The sequence below is a fragment of the Bombus pascuorum genome, chromosome 4 (genome assembly GCF_905332965.1).
Source record: "Bombus pascuorum chromosome 4, iyBomPasc1.1, whole genome shotgun sequence".
Classification (NCBI taxonomy): Eukaryota; Metazoa; Arthropoda; class Insecta; order Hymenoptera; family Apidae; genus Bombus; species Bombus pascuorum.
Window position 1 is genome coordinate 9,400,460 of NC_083491.1, and position 16,262 is coordinate 9,416,721.

The following is a 16,262-nucleotide window of genomic DNA, read 5'->3' on the forward strand; positions in this document are numbered from 1 at the left end:
ATTGTTAGTGAAATATAGGAAAATATAAAATGTTATGTGAAATAATAGAATATTGTTTGAATCGTATTATTTTATAGGATCCTGTTGAGTTTGTATATGAGATCAGTGAGTAATTTGTTTAGAAATATAGGTATAATTTGCTTAAGAATACGGTTTCATTTAACATAATATTAATTTACTTATAATTCTACAAAATAATTTTACACTAACGTGTACAATATATATAAAAAAGTTTTTCTCATTTTTACTAATTAAAAAAATAGCAGAGTGTATATCTTCAAAGCAGTAAAAGCGTTACCCATTTTAATTATGAAAATAGCGTGTGTATGATTATTATTTAGTACTAGCGTAATTCATTACACTACGTTTACAATACCAAGATCATGTGCTATATTTTACTATAATCTTCAAAAATAGTAATCAACAATATATTCCCGAAAAGTTAATTCAATAACACCACAATATCATATACTTATCAGGTTAGTTCTACTGTGTATTTTAAATCCATTTTCCACAGATGGTTGGTCTTTTGTCGATCGGATGATCCGTTGCCAAACACCCTATAAATCTTTGAATCTCTGTATCATATCAGTGAAACGGAGGGTATCTTGTAGAATGCAGATGTTCCGTGCAAAGAATCGGTGGCTAGGTTTCCATCGTTAACTTCGGTCCCCACGAGTTGAGCCGCGTGTTGTCATCGCCGACGTGCGGATATAAAAAGCGGCTCGACGACAGCACTCCGTGACAAACGATCGCATTGTGAACGCCCGACTTCTTTCCTCCACCGCATAAATCCTTGTACGAGGCGGAGATTCATCTCGACTTCAACGCCTTAATAACAGACTCGAATATCAGATTATATATGTAATTGTTTTTAATTGTCTATTACCTTGTTTTAATAATATGATACAATTTATATGTAATTTTAATTTATAGTCTACTAATCCCATAAAAGGCTACTAAATACTGCTTTTAATTATTTGTTTGCTATACGATGAAATGATTCTGTACTGATTCAATGAAAGGAAAATATTATTTATCGTCGTTAATTCGTAATTAATGTGCACATTTCAGTAAAGTTTTTACAGTAGAATTCTGTTTATATGAACCTGTCATGGTACAAGTTAGTGGTTCATATACCCAGGTCGTTTATATAATAGGAGTCCACCTATGTCTGCCCATTACCTATGATTTTTTGTTCAGTTAATCGGAGTTCGTGTTCATATAAGGGGATTCCAAGAAACATTTGCTCTTAAATGCATAATAATGTCGCAGATTTGTAGCAATTGCGAAGCGTGAGAGCGAGTGTCACATCACGCCTGATCCTACTGTTTATTGTTAGATGTTCATACAAGTAGAGCGACGTTCAGATAATAAGAGCTCAAGTAGTCAAGCATTACTAAAATTTCGTTCACATAATTGGAGCTCATAGAAAGGAAGTTCCATTGTATATCTTTACTACATTACAAAATTGCGGATTTATATGGAAATTCATACTTTTGAGAATTCATAATTAAGAAAATAGAGCCTAGATAGAAAATGATTTTACTTACCAAGTATCATAGATTTTGGACATATACTTTGGACATTTTATATATTTTTTCAGCCTATTATTTATCATAAATTGATAGAAAGGTCCGTATACTCACGTTAATGTACATATATAAGTATCCTATCAAAAGGGTTAAGGAAGAGCTAAGCGGTCCAGCATGGCCACTGACCGGCGGTTCGCCTTGACCGCCGCTTTCCGTAATCCAATGGCTTACATTTGTTTCAGGCGTAACACGGCCGGCGAATCTGTACACGATTTAGTTCCCTCCGGAAAACAAATTCCATCACAGACCGCCGGTGCAGCAAGTCGAATGAATAAACGACTATAGAAATCGCAGTTCCCTGCTAGGCGAAGAGAGAATATCTCCAGCAGAGTTTTTTGTTGCTCCTTTTAATCCAAAGATTTAAATCTCACTAGCCGAAAAAGCGCCGGGACGTTGCATTTTGAACCAAGGTCCATTGTAAGCTTCTCGTTGGATCTCGGAGATTCACCAGGCTGAATGATGTACAGCAGTGCGTGATTTAAATACATGGTACGTAACGAGAATTATGCGAGTCTCGAGAGGAAATCTCACCCGTTCTTATTGTCCGCATACGTAGAAGCTACCTCAGAGGTGAGAAACCTTTCGTGTACGCTGCTGGCCGGGAAAATGAAAATGAAGTAACGTGTATGTACTTTGATGTATTTTTGGAGGAAATTAAATTCTATTAAATATATATTGTTGTAACATACGGTGATGCAACAAGTAGGAAATTATTAATAATACAGCCAATTAGCGTTGAAGGAATTTGTTAATTCATTACAAATTCAACCCTATTGTCTTTTTTCGCTTATCTTTCACCCTTGTATCCTTAGACGATATCTTTTTTCAAGTTTTTAAACGAAAAGTATAACATACACATAAAGTAGTGAAATTTACAAATATATAAATTATTTTAAATATACAAACTTTTATAGAAATACAAAATATATATCGAATAACACAAACGAAATATTTATACGGTATTCGTACTTTAGTAATATCAACTGAAATGCAATATTTATTAAAATGTAATTTTTATTTGGATCATGTGAAACAGGTGTAGAGAACAGCAGGGTTAAAAGAAAATTTTTGGATAAAGGCAATTGTTTATGTATTGCTTGCTACTGAAAGAGAGATTAAAAATTGTAATTCTGAAATTTACCAAAGAAATGTTTGATATTTAATTTAGTTTAATAACGATAAATACGTAAATTTCTATAAAAGAGAGAAGAACTCGTAGTTGCTCAAGTAACAGAATATTTTGGCTTTAATTTCGTAGTAGTTCTAGAATTAATAGTTATATCATTCATACAAGTGAACGTGTCTCTAATACTCACGGAAATATGAAATGTTAAAGTGCGTACATATAACTTTAATAGCTTTCATTTTTATTTGCAAATGAAAATTTAAATACATATGGTTAGAATAGTTTAATTTAAGCTAGAACGCTTTAATTATGTCTGCTTTAAAATACATGAATTTATCTTAACATGTACTGTTTCATAAGACTCTTACTACAGTAGTTTAACCCCTTATGTGATCAGACCGAGCGCCAGTCACGGTTAATCATGACGCACGCACATTGAACCGTGATAGCTCGCTTATGTCATTGACGTATTCTCGTTCCATACAGAATGAGAATAACAAAATAACTGAAAGGAGAAAAAATTTTCCACGTTAAAATTTACATGATATTCTTTATATTTAGATATAGCTATAAATGTACAAATATGTAAATTATAGTATAATAACTCTGAATTTAATTTTATTGATTCATCAATCTTCAAATAAAAAATGATCATTTACTCATCATTGTTGCGTGTTTCATTCTAAAGCGAACCAGATAATTTATTTTAAGAAAAAGATAGACACTTGGAGGAATATTTGACATTTCCAGAAACATTAACTACATTGTGCACGCAAAGGACTAATTTTGGAGCGTTTTATAAATAGTAGCAATAAGTTCGTTTCTCTGCTTCCTTATTAAATATAAATTATTACCAACAATATATTATGATAATTAAATATAAAATGATATTTAAATTAGTTCTGTCTCTAGGTATAGGTTCTAGGTTCCTTATATATATTTTATATATACTTTATATATATTCTTTTTATATATACTTTAAGAAAACGAATTCTTTTTAATCAATTGTTCACGTTATTTTGTATAAGAATGTCATAAATATCGTAACAAGATTGGAATGGGAATATACTGTTGTTTCGATAAATGCGATCAAATTGTTAAACTTCATTACCTAATACTGTAGGATGTATATATATATACTTTTAGTTACTTCCTACTGATACTACTTCATCTTCCGTTTCTTTATTGTCATTCAATGAAATAGTATATAATGTATACGAGATATCATATGGTTTGCAGACATGGAATCCCTGATTTACTTTCCCGAATTACTCAATAATTAGAGAAACGCAGTTAGAAATATGTAGTTGCCGTAAGCAAGCAATTACCAATGCCAGGGAAGAAAGTACATTTCGATCAGGCTATATTACACCGTGGGTATTGGTGTCTCTCAATAGAGAAGTGCGCTAGGGGATTCTGCAGAGTAAACTCGATTGTATCTTGTTTGTACGCGTACCACACTCAAGATCGAAAGCCCGATGAGATTATCGTGCCTATTATCCGGTTGCAATCATTCTTAAAATAGAGTGAATCGTAGACAACTTGCGATTCGAAGCACGTATGCATCGCGAAAACAAGGAAATGAAGAAAAGAAATTTTAAAGAATGAGCGTCAACTGAAAAAACATATTTATTTGCATACGTATACAGAAGTATTGGAAATATTAAAAAATTAGTTTTTCCAGTGAAGAAAAGATTGTTAGGAAGTAGTTAATCAAGGTGGAAATTGTAAACAACGTATATTTGAAATAAGATGTAAGTTATGTATAGTAATGTATCAGGTAATAATTTAAGTGCACGCTGATAGTGATAGTTTAAGTATACTATTAAATGTAGCCAATTAACTCTTGCACAAAATGTCTGGTCTAATATATATGATCTATATGATTCGTTTGACAAATACTGAAAGGGCAATTGTTTAATTGGTTCAAATAGTTTATATTCTATATTCCATTATTTTTAATGTTATGTTAAAACAATACATTTCAAGAAAGAAAATTACATTTATAAGTTAATTTGTAACATTTTGATGCATTTAGATCAACTCGAGCATATTTCAGGAAGTATTATGATTATCTACGGTTGATTATCTCATGATAAATGACAAGAATGTAACAATATAGAATTTTTTAATATGCATTCATTGAAAAAGATGGATACTAATGAGGGATATCCTGTAATAATTTTTTGCATACGGATACGTTAATGGCAAATGGCAGCTTTCCAATGTAGCAAAAATGATTGAAATAGTGAAAACACCGGTAAATATATAGATTTGTTCGAATATACATTAAAAATTACTAAAACTTGTAAATATTTTTCCAAACATAACTATGATATTATAATAACTCCAATTATATAAAAATGTACAATTTATATCACACTATAATAGAGCATCTTCTAAAACACTACACATTACTATATTTGTAAATTATTATTTTTATAAAAATAAGAAGCCGAATCTTTTTTTGTCTAATCAAATAAATTTTGATTTTTTGTATGAACTTAGCTATTTGCTCCTATTGTTTTCAAATAAGGTTGACAAGATACAAACATCTGATAATTTGAATATAATTTTACAAAAGGGTAAACAAAGAATAGACAGGTAAGTATCGAACCAAGTTTTTCTTATTAAAGGTTTTTTGGATTCTCCATCCGTGTATCCAGGTCGAACGTGTATTCGATGTACTTTGATGGATTGAATGAAAATTGATCAGAAAAAGATAAAAAATATACCGTTGTCGTTTGTTATCAAATATATCTCTGTATCATTTAATTTTTTCACAAAAACGAAATAACCGACTAATATTTTACCCAACTGTTTAATTTCATTATATTTTTGTATTTCTTCCTTTTTGTACTTTTTTATAATTCCTTTACCATGAATATAGTTTTATAACAAAAACAAAAAATACAAATATTTCGCTAAAATAGGGGAATAACGTAGGAGTTCCTTTGTTATAATACTAATTAAATTATTCCAATTGTTTGGCATATTCTTTATTTCGCTATTAATCGTTATTAATTTGAAAACGAAATTGGTGGCGAATTTAATTCACAACAAATTTTATTTTTCAACGTTTTATTATTGATACAGTACAAAAGAGATACTACTATAGAACCATGGAAAATATTAAATATACATATGAACAAATGAAGGAGTAAGTTACACGTACATGAATATATCCAACTACGTAAATAAATTACTGAAGTTATGTGACAAATCAATCGATGTTAGAATTTCTGAAATAATTTATAATTCTGCAAATATGTTGAATTTTACATATTGCCAAACATTCCATATTGACGTATCATATTAAATTAGTCCAGTATACTATGCAGTCAGACATATCACAAAGTTACTTTCTCTTTATAAATGAAATAAGAGTTAAAATTGAATGAAGTTAAATCATTTTGTTTATTATATTGTATATATATTATAAATATACAATATATAGTATGAATACAAATACAAAATGTGAATATGTAAAATGAGTTATCGTAACTCTATACCAAAAAAACAGAATTATAAACTCGAATATTCCAAGTATATGAAGCGCAACTACTGTATTCATGCTGACATCTTTGATAGAATTCCGTCGAATCGGTAAGAGCAGTATCTGTAACCCTCGGTTGTTTATTTCAATGTCGTCTCTTTGCAAACAGGTTTCAAGTGTTTCTTATCAAAGACCAAAATTCTGCCGATATTGCAGGGACCTTGTTCACCTTCTCTGTAACACCGACGAATATATCCATAAAATGGCCACAAAATCTCGTTCTTAGAACATTTCATGGAATGCCGTAGGTATTCTGCTTGGTCGGGAAAGTAGATGGAGTCCCGATTCAGATTATTCTTGATCATACCGTTCGCAGGATAGGCACGAACGCACGAAATCCAGAAACTTAGAACTACGATCGCTAGCAGCAAACGCATCTTTAGTTAATAATACCGCTGTGCACTTCTCTAGATCCTGAAAAAATAAGAAGCGACTACGATATTTTTCTGACATGTTAAACATACATTTTTTGCCATAAGTATCAAGATATTTAGCGCTAAGAATATATTCAACAAATTTTACTTTATTTTATATTCTTGAAATATTCTTGAAATACTTCCTGAAACATTATAAACATTATAAAACATAAATGATACTGATGTAACAAAAGATGCAGAAGAAAACAAATAGAAAATAAAAACAATAAAAGACAGTCAGCCTCTGTTAAATATAAATTGACGTTCTAACGCTTGTGACAGTGTTGTACTCGTATTATGGAAATTAATCATTTTTGGGTTGATATTATTGAAATAAAGTAATAGATAAGCAGAAGATTAAGTTTATGTATTTAAGTATTATAATTTCGTTCTAACAAGAGCTACTAACTAGAATTCCCGTTTCAAAAGAACGTATCTATTTTTAACGTAAAGGCTACGATCCTTTTTTAGGCAATCAAGGTATTCTACATTTATAGCACTCTGAATAATTCGTTGTTTAACCTCCTCCTCTTGACATTAAGTCTATAATCAATTAATTCAATACTTCACTTCTTATAAATAAGTCGAGAATATCACACTATAATTTTGGTTGACGTAATTTCTTTCGGTTGGTTCGAGATTAATATCCTTTCGACAACTAATTTTATAATACATCTGACAGCATACTCGTTTCTACTTAAACCAATTTTTGATTTTATATCACAAGATTTTGTATTCGCGTGACAATAATTTATACGTTTCCAATGCCGGTTCAGAAATTTTTATTAAATACTAATGCTTTTATTTAATAGTTAAATAACATAATATATTAAATGCAAAATATAAAGTAACTAATCAGGATTTTTATTAAATACTAAAATAAATCGTTAATTTAAATGTAAAATCAGGTATTAATTTATCGACAGAAGAGCAGCGTGAAACTTGAAATTTTGCATATATTAACATATTACAGTTGTATTTAGCAAAATTACAAGAGCCGTAATTGGTTGCAGAAGTTATACATGTTTATGTATCGAATGTAGTGTAACTCATTTTCAGGCAACAGCTATTTTTACAATCCACAAAATCAACTTCATTCCATCAACATCGAAGTATATATTAACGAAACTATTAAACACGTCTAAATGTGATGGAAGATATCATTTTCAACTAATTTTGGTTACACGTAAAAATTTCGCAGATATAAATATGAATAAATCATCAAAGAAATATTTCACGACTAGATTTAAGCAAATTATAAAAGAATAATCGCAAAAATGTTAGTGTATCGAAATAACCATTCTCAAAGCGATTCATTTTCAAATAATAGCTGTTTTTATAATCCACGGATGCAGCCTCCTAAACAACCAAACCTAAAATACAATTAAAAATTTAATCTTCTGGAAATTACGATTGCTCGTAGCAGTTTGTAAAATGTAAGTATGAATTAAACCTGAAAGAAATCGTTCAACAAATTTATAAATATTGCCTGAGTTTCGCGAGCAATTGCTTGTCGTTTAAGAAATAATTAAAAACTGATTTGTGCAATACGCTGTGAAGCCACTTTAATTATGCATCGTTGTGTATCGCGGTCGTGTTTCCGGCTTCGCAAATAGTAGTGTACGCGGTATTGTTGTTACAATTTGTGATCATGGTTTTCATTTGAGTCGAAATTAAATTTTCAATCGACTTCCAGTTTCGACTGATAAATTTTATTATTCAATTTTAAAGTAAGCGTTTTATCAGGCTTCGCGATGTCACCGAATAAACGTTTATGTATTTATATTGTTTCTGCCGTTGATGTTACGTGGAATAAATTTTATGGAATATTCATATCTTTGAATAATACGAAAATAAAATTGATGCTAATCATTAAATTGCGAGGATTAATTTCCGTGAACAATGCTTTTACGCATTTCACAATTTATGAATCGTCAAACACGTATTTTCCTTCAAAACTACGCTTTTCAGAACTTATTTACAATGAATGTATTATTCTATCTAAAAAATCCTTATATTGATTTTATTCTGGAAACAAAGACGAAATAATAAAAATTATACCTTCATGTTTCATGCATCTTGTATTTTATTTATGCACACTTTGACCTACTTTAAATGCACAAATATCTACAATCTACTTATCATCGAATTGCATCGATAGATTACAGTTGTAGCTTCTCTCCTATTTGTCTAATGCTTCAGCAGAAATACGGTAGTCGAAGTGATACAAAGTAGTAACATACTCTTCTGCCGAGGAAAACGGAACGTTCTCTTCGCCTTTATGAAAGCTTACGATAGAAGAAAAAATCCTGCATTAAAGAACCATTCGGTTGAAATGACTTTTGGACGAATAATTATTTTATGTTCGTTCAAGAAATTAAATTATAAGGTGGATTTTATATTTTCACTCAAATATTGTTCTTTGGGGACTGTGTCATGCAGATTAATTTTTCGATATATCAGTGTGAAAAATACTCTTCTGTCAAACACTAATTAAATTAATGTATGATATTAACCTCTTAAGGCGTGTAAGACGAAATATTTTGTCATGTCTGGTAAACAAGTGTATCGGATATAACGATATAGTTCGTCACGACATAATGTCATGTGGTACTAATTACCATTTCGTATTTCAACATGGGTAGGGAACTATTCTCCGGCTAAGAGGTTATTTAAAATAATTGCAGAGCACTTAATCTCATAGATTGACATTTAATAATATTTTTAAAAATAGTACCATGCAGTTATGAAAATGTACCTTTTACCGAAAATATGAATAATAGATGCAATTACTTCTAACAATTTAAATGATATTATTTTTTATTTATACACATCGGATAATTTCTTGCTTGAAACTATATATTTTTCCAATATGCATTAAAATTCTGCAGATATTTCGTTCTACAGTATAATAGCACTAAGTTAAAAATGAGTATGAATAGTAAGTATATATTTCGTACTAGTTATGAGACGAACTTGTTTTTTTTTTATAACGTTTATTGACCCAGAATGATTATTACATATGCATGGAATTCACAATAAACAATGAATTTCGGTTGTGAAGTGGATTAGGCAAAAGTACCGATACGTGACGGTACGACATAGCCATACAAAATTATGTGTAGTAATTACATTTTTTTTTTTTTTTTTGGTACTATAATTTATAATTTGGATTTAAGTCGCAGTAGAGCAGTGTTTATATATGATATTGTTTTTTCTTCCTATCTCTGTCCTGAAAACCTGGTCGCAAAAACAGGGGATGAGACGAATTTGTAATTCCAATCGAGTGACTAATAACCTACGATATCGTAATAATTACGTTCATAATAAATACGTTTATGAACAATTTCCATAAATCAAAGATTAGAGTTTTAACAATGAAAACAATAAAGATATCATCTTGTAAAAATGATCAAAAATTCACATCAGAATAGCGACGTGCCAATAAATGCGGCATTCTATACGCTTTGACGATCCTTACACAAATTCATTTCTCAAATTAGTTCTCGTTTTCCCATCATTGAAACACAAATTCTTGTTAGGACGTCGACCGGGAATTTTCATACGGAAACGGGAACAACTTTGTTCGTTCGAATAGCTTCAAGCGATACTAATGAACGTTTTACTAAAAACAAGCGGAGATCGCGTATGCCATAATGATGGCAACGGGCAACATTGTAATTCCTAAGGGTATTTGTAATTTCACAGTTCGCTCGCCGCACCTCTCTCGATCTGCGACGCGTAAATCTAGACTTTGTGCTGTTTTGATGCAGATCTACCGGAGTCACGACATTATAATAGCTCTTCAACTTACAGCGAACGCTCATTATTAAATGAACGTATTATAATTCAAAGGTGTTTCCAATTTCGTAAAGTTCAAAGTATCGTTATACGTAATACATTATACAACACTGTTATAAAACCTAAAAAGTAAATAGAAAGAAAAATATTCTATCGCATTTTCTTAAATGTTTAATTACGTACATCTTATCTATCGAGTGTTGATAACGATGAAATAGAGTTGGAAAATATTGCAAACGTATAAAATATTCACCAACCATCAACGTATGAAAAGAATTTCTCGTCTATTGAGATAAACGTGTAGGTATTTCTATTTTTCATCACAGTGAATTTATTAATGAGATTGCTGCTAATTTGGGACAGACAAACTGCACATGAATATTCAGTGTCTTACATCATTGTCGAAGAACGTCTTTCATCTGAATTTTATGAGGTCTCCGCAGGTCTACGTTATTTATTTTTATAGAATTATATTTGTCTGTTTTATTAATTACATTTATTTATTTGGTAGAAAATCTGTGTGTAATACAACGTCTAATATGTAAGATGTAATTTATTAACATCGATAGTTAATAAATTATTATAATAGAAATTAATGACAATAATAATGATTTAACAAATTAAAAATTGTAGGTTTATAATTGTACGTGAAATGGGATAATCAGATGATTTATAATTTATAAAATCTACTTGTAAAATTTCCTATAGTTTATTACTAAACTTCCTACCGTTACGCAAGAGTATATATTTATATAATCTGTTCAATTATTCATCATATATTAATATAGTTCAATTGTATCGAATTCTGGTAACAAGTTTTAAAAGGTACAAAATATCCACACAAGCGTACAAACGCCTAAAGCGTGTGAGATTCCAATATAAATTACTGCATAACGGAGTGTTTTACTACAGAGTGTAAACGTATCTTAATTTTCGCGACGCGAATAGCCATAGAATAGCGGAAGATTTAATCTCTGTTACTATAGCAGAGTTTACTTCGAGCGTGGAGCTTCTATACTTTTACAGTTCGTCATAAAAATTTATGCTGCACGGTCGAGGGTGTAGTTTCCTGTTAAACTCAGATTTCGCAGCGGTCTTTTTTTTTTAAACCCTGGTCACTGACGAAAGCACGAGAACAAAGCATATCATTTTTATCGTGAATACGAGGTAGGAGAGAATACGAAGCTTCGAATCAACGAATCAAGCGCGAATCTCGAATACCATTGCGCCGCGCACGGCATTGTTCTGGATGGAAAATTAAATCCAAACTTCCCACCGGACAAATAATCCCTTACCACCAAGAAAATTTCACGAATCGCGGCGATAACAGAAGCAAACACGCTCTTCCTATCGGCGCGATACTTTCCCAAAACTCCGCGTAATCTCGCTTCCCCTTTTCATTCTCTTCATCGCAACTTTATCGCGATCAAGAAGTTTCTATGTTTGTACGAAAGATCAAGGAGCATTTACACATCCGTTATATAAAATGTAAATAACTGATACGATGCCTTATGTAGACTATAATCTAGTATAAAATGTTGAAAATAATGGAGAAGTTTAAATAAAATATAAAAAACAATTTTTTTGGTGAAAGAAGATGTAATGCGATAGGTTCATCTTCTTCAACACCATCAACACGCTTGATCGAACGAAAGTAGATAAGGATGTTGTTCGTCAGACAAATATCTATATTCAGATACTAATATCATGAGTACATCAATGCAACATATCGGATATTATGTATATTGTACGAGAAACTAGGTAGGTAGGTACCATAAGTTACTATAATAGAATAGCATACTATTAAGGACAGCTCAACTACCTCAGTTATATTTTCAATGGAGAAGTTACATCGTGCTACTGGCGAGAATAATGATAAATTCTGACAAAGTGAAAACAAATTATAAAGTTACAAACATTAAACATTAAACTAAGTTTAGATCGAATATGTGGAATACGTTAGGGATTGAGCTTGGTGTTGCTAGAGCTAGGTAGGCAGATTCAGTAGGTTAGGTCTGGGATTAGACGTGGGTTAGTTAGAAGAGCTTGGGTTAAACTTAACTAGATAAGTTAGGTTCAGTTGAAATGGTTTAAGTAGATTGAACGTGTTAAACGTTTGGACAGATGGAATATTTCGGACGAGTTGAATGATTGATAAGTGATTATACTGAAAGATTCTGAATTTAGATAAAACTAGTTGAATTACTAATTTCATACGTCCTCACAGTAATCTGTCTTCTTTATACTTATAGCTTACTTTCTACAAAGTTGTAGCATAGTCGTTTTATACATGGCAAGAATATGTGTTTTTACCATAAATATAGGTTTCAAGTTGAACAAAACTTTTAACAGGAACAGAGTACGATATCTCTAGGAAAAATCTGAAATTCGTCGTATGAAACACAGAGTGGAAGCAGCGTGTAAATGGCTCGCCCAGGTGTAGGAGTGGCAATAATTTTAGGAGTAAGTTTTCAACTTTCCTGGACGATACAATGACAGACGCTTCCAAGAAGATAGAGTACTCCTGGGCTTTTACATTATCATTGTGCTGGTACGCTCGCTAACTCGCGATTTATTGCGTGTAGATAGCAATTAATTGTAACTCTAGCACGAAGACGGGAATTCGCTCGAGGACGATTCTTCTGGTCCTTTTTCGGGGGATTCCTCGCCCTGAAAATCGTTGCGAAGGGTATTCGTTACAAGCGCGTAACGGCTTTCGAAACAATTCATTCTACTTGTCACGCTGACTCGCGAATATTCGCTGTTGGAATCTATGCCTATCGTAATTTTTAAATACAACTCCACGATGTGGTTATGCGAAGAAATAAAACCTTTATAATGTGCGTTTGCATTTCGTTAATAATGGTACTAGAATTTTATTACAAAGAAAAATTTACAACTGCGATATACATATATATATATATATAAGAAAAAGAACTATTTGTCCTTGTACCTTCATTTTTCTTGAACTTGGTAACTGAGGAAGATGTGTTAATTCGTCGTACAAACTGTCGATTTTGCATTATATTCGCTTTGTTTGGAAATCCTTTAAATTAGATGTTCAAAGCGCTGACCACACGCGTTAAGAGAACAAACGAACAAGTTCTATCCGTATAGGAAACTTGCCAAACTTCAAGATCCATTTTCGCCTAAACTATAAAACCAAGTTCAACCACATTTTAAAACATTCTGTATATAATGCGGAACATTTAAATTTCAATTAACTTTCTTAACTGCGAATTGTTTATTAAAATCCGATTTTAACCCCATTTCTCATTTTCAACTGAAAACGAGATAGTGATTATGTCGTGAAATAATGAAAAACACGCACATTCATTATCTTCTCTCACGTGTCACTTGGCGAATCTCATTGTATCGCAATGCACGATTGCATAAATTTCCAATGTATCAGAATGTCCATAAATTACGCGAGAATCGAGAAATTAAAACTAACTTTGTGCAGAGTTGACAGTACGATAGCAACGGCTAACAATCAACCATCGTTGCTCACGGTAGAATAGAAAGTAACCCGATCTAAATTCACATAAGCCACGAATAATGCATCATGCTTGTTAGCGTATCAGTCCGTATTTTCCATCGAGTGTAACGCGAGTCGGCATTGCATCGATCACGACGAGTTTCAAAGCATCACGAAGCACTCTTTCGCGTCATATAAATGCGTTGCTACTCATGCGTTGCAATTAATATTATCGATTGACTTAATACACTGCAAGCCGCTTCTTTTAGCAATAAAATTACTTTTTGCAGAAGTTGCTGAATTATGTAAATGGTAATTTTTTCTGTAAATAAGTAGATATCCTAGAAATTCTTGTAAATAAGAAGGTATAACGTAAAGCAAAATTAATTGATCTATTTGATCAAATTATTGATAAATTATACGTTAATACATGTAAAAAATGTAACATCGTGATTCTTTTAAATCGGACGTTTAGTTTTATATATAGTATGCACAACTTTTTATTCCGTATAAAAAGATATTAAAAGTTTTCATCACGTTTAAATTATTTCTAAAGCACCACTAATCTTCAATTACCATATATCCCTACAAAAATTGATCAACCACTTTGAGAACCCTAGAGAATGTCTAAAAATCAAAAGAATACACATAGCACCGAAAATAACCACAAGCAAATCAACCGATGTCACATAGAAGGAACACTAATTTTGTAACCATTTTGTATTCCTACGAAACTAGCAAAATCCGGGAAACTCCAAGAAAGAATTCACATAAAACTAGCAACAACCACAAGTTTCTTACACACATATCGAAAGGAAAATCGTTAATTTTCTACATATCGAACTGGTTTTCACGCATGTTTTAATAGAACTTTCAACCACTGCCAAAATTCGACAGCCGGATAAAATAATCAGAAGTCAAATTTTATCTAAAGCCACGTTTGCGAAGACAACGAAGAGGCTACGACGTTAAAGCGTGCTCTATTGGAACGCGGGACATTTTACATAATTTAGATGAAACTTACACCCAGCACGGTCTCTTGCCGTGGCAACAAGATTAACGATTACTTTGCACTCACGTTTGCTCGTTTATTTTCCCCCCTGTTGGCGCACCAGTGCTGGGCCGATCTTTTGTTCTCTGGCTGGCTACTTGTTCGTCGACTTTGCAGCTGCGCGAGTACTCTGTCTCGCTCCAAAACTTACACTGTAGACTAAAGTAATTCGCTGTCACTAATAGAAATTTGATACCCGAAAGCGTACAACGTGTCCCAGCTCGCGCGTACGAATCGAGGTCTCAGCGTAGACTGAGGAGGTCTCGTATCAAAAGTTAATCTACGTGAATGTACGTAAGGATCTGGCAGGCAAAGGAGGTGGAAAGCACATGAGGAAAAAGGTGGAGTGGCATCGTCTGGCCGTAGGCATGTCATCAGTTCCCAGAATGGTGGACGAGGGGCTGGGAATGACAAGGGGGAAGGGATTAATCTGAGGCAGCCGGTGATCACCTCAACTCGGAGAACTGGTTTGATCGTGAGAGGACTACAGTTTTCGAATAGCGTCCCAGCATCCTCTCCGGATCTCTCCGGGGAAATAAAAGAACGTATTTATGTCGGGACCAGGATAACGCCCACCGCTCGATAAATAGAATTTCTGACAACCACGGGAATTTATGCGATTAATCCCGGTGTTTAGGTTAGATAAACGAGGTGAGCACCGGTACCCAACTGATCGTTGTCCTCTGTCTATACCTTTATAGACAAGCGAGGTTTAGTTGGCTACGATTTAAAGGCGTTAGCAGCAGCGAGAAATCGATTAACAACTTTCGTTTCATTTAGCGTTTGGCGACGAAATTGAAGTTAAATGATGTACAAAGATGGAGGGGTGATAGGTGGGTTGCAGGAATTCGAAGGATGGAGTCGATCGAACGGTTGATTACATGTTTAAACGATCGTTTAAGAAGTATGTGGTAATTGAAGAATACATGAGGAGGAGACACGATAACTTTGTCTTCATTGGTTTTCTGATTTTGATATTACTTTGTGAAGAGACGCATTCCAATATGAAATTAGTTGTACAAAAAATTAATTGATCAAATCTGTAAATTAAAAAGTACAAAGAAAATGATGACATTAAAAGTGTGAATAATGATTTTCTCCCGTGGTCCTTGATGATGATAACTAAAGTAAAATATTTGCGGAAATTCCAGACGTTGTTTGTATCTTCATCCGGTTCTCTTTTATTTTTAAAACTATGAATCACTCGACAACTGGTTTGATCCGTATGTTATTTATTTT

At 32.4% G+C, this 16,262-nt stretch overlaps 1 long non-coding RNA gene across 1 annotated transcript; it reads right to left on the reverse strand.

Moving 5' to 3' along the window:
• Positions 1-3,396: 3,396 nt before the first annotated feature.
• Positions 3,397-15,696, reverse strand: LOC132906070 (uncharacterized). Its single transcript, XR_009657932.1, has 2 exons — positions 15,051-15,696; positions 3,397-6,691 (listed from the first exon to the last, which is right to left on the reverse strand). It is a non-coding gene; the product is annotated as an uncharacterized LOC132906070 (long non-coding RNA).
• Positions 15,697-16,262: the final 566 nt, after the last annotated feature.